Raw genomic sequence first — 2,186 nt, forward strand, 5'->3', positions numbered from 1 at the left:
AAATACATTAAGCCTGTTTTGTGTATATATATATATATATATATATATATATATATATATATATATATATTTAATTAGTACTAATTCCAATTGGTGTTATCGGAATTAGTTTAAATAACTAAAATTAATTTAAATTGGTTTACTGGACATTCGATCGCACGATAATCTTATTACAATTAAATTACATTTTTTAACGGCCACTCGAAAATATGATTTGGGATAAAGATAACTTTACCCTCACAAACAAACTATCACTCAATTAACTCCGATTGGGTAATTTTAGTTATATTAAGAGTATATGCAAATTGTATTATTGACACATGCATATATATATATATATATATATATATATATATATATATATGTGTGTGGCGTGTGTGTGCGATGTGGTTCGAAAGGATCAGGATTCGGGAAAAGAAAACTCGTTATCCACGTCTGCGGATGAGCCAGCACTCTCACATCACACTCCGAGAATCATTGGCTGTCCACATAACGATCCAATCATCTTCTTAAATTCACACAAGTTCTTCTACTTTTCAGGATTTAAAAAAGTTAAATATTCTGGAATTTGTATTTTTTACGGCAAAAATTCGGGAATTTTATTCATTTTTTTTATGCATGAAAGAAAGATTTTAGAATATTGAAGAGAGAAAAAAAAACAAGTTTAAAAATTATATAAGACGCGAATTATAAAAAAAAACAGATAAACCCGAATATTTATGACCAAAACGGCAGACTTTAAAGAGTGGGCCCATTGGATATTTGTGGATCAGAGTTAGGCCTCATTGGGCCCAGTTTCAGCCTCACCTATGGCAAACCCTATCATTATTATTATTTTTCTGTTAATAAAAATATTGCAGACGAATAATAACGCAAGGGGAAAAATGATTGTTTATAGACGCGTAATTCCACACGGAATTATTTTTCTTCCTTTCTTTTGCTAAGATAATTTCTAAATTTAATATTAATACGGAATATATTCTAAGTTTCACAATTCAAATATAAATATATATAATAAAAAAAAAGGAATCAGCAGCGGTTAGGATAATATATAGAGCTGTCCAAGAAAAGAGGATGGGAAACAAGAAGACGCATTCTTGCATGAAAGTCACGTTACGATTGCCAACGACAACTGCATATACATACATAGTACATACACATATATATTGACAACTGCATATATACATACACATATATAAATATATAGACAACTGCATATATGTATCATAACATGTATAGATAGATATGAATACGGATAAACATGGGGCAGATTGTTAGTTGGCAATGCCTCCAAGCAAACCACAAAAACTTTTTATCCTACAAAAAAAAAATTAAAATTAAAACCCTTTTTTATTTCTTTTATTATTTATTCTTACATAATTATATATATTATCTTAAATTCATCCAACTTGTCTATATGGACACTCAACTCAATCGCTTATGAGTTTGAACAACCTTTATTTGTTTAACAATGCGGCCCTAACATCTACATGTTCCCTGCATCAAATCTTCGATTTCGTATAATAAATCTAAATAAATTAGTTCAACAATAATTTCCTGACAGATAGATAATTGGATTCCATCTATATAATTGATGCATATTATAATGACTAATTACTATATTATTTTAAACAAATATATGCTGGAAAAGACAAAAATCTATATAAATAATAACCAAATAAGGTCCACCGCTTAAAAACAGTTATGAGATCGGATTTTATTATTGAATTGTGGTTATTGTATCGGTTTTATTATACAATATTTTGTTAATTAACCCAACGGTGGTGATCCAGTGGTTGAGAGGTGATAAAATCATTTTCAAAGTCTTGGGTTCGATTTCACTGGTGACGAGAGATATAATTTCTAAACCAAAATGGTTCATATACAAAGATTGATCTCGGATTTAGGGTGGATATAATCAAGTCGAAAACTCGGAAACTATCCTGATTATCACAAAAAAAAAAATTATGTTAATTACTGTGTGTAATGGTACAGTAACAGAATTTTTAAATATTATTTTGACTGTTAAAATCATTAATAAAAAGCATTTTTAAATTGCAATTCATGTACAAACTAGCGTAATGAAAAATATAATAAGGATGTGTACTCTTGACTAGATGGAGTCATAATTCTTGACTAATAAAAACATTGTATTATAATTAAACCAAGACTCATCATCACGACGC

Source organism: Tarenaya hassleriana, unplaced genomic scaffold (genome assembly GCF_000463585.1).
Source record: "Tarenaya hassleriana unplaced genomic scaffold, ASM46358v1 Cleome3, whole genome shotgun sequence".
NCBI classification, from domain to species: Eukaryota; Viridiplantae; Streptophyta; class Magnoliopsida; order Brassicales; family Cleomaceae; genus Tarenaya; species Tarenaya hassleriana.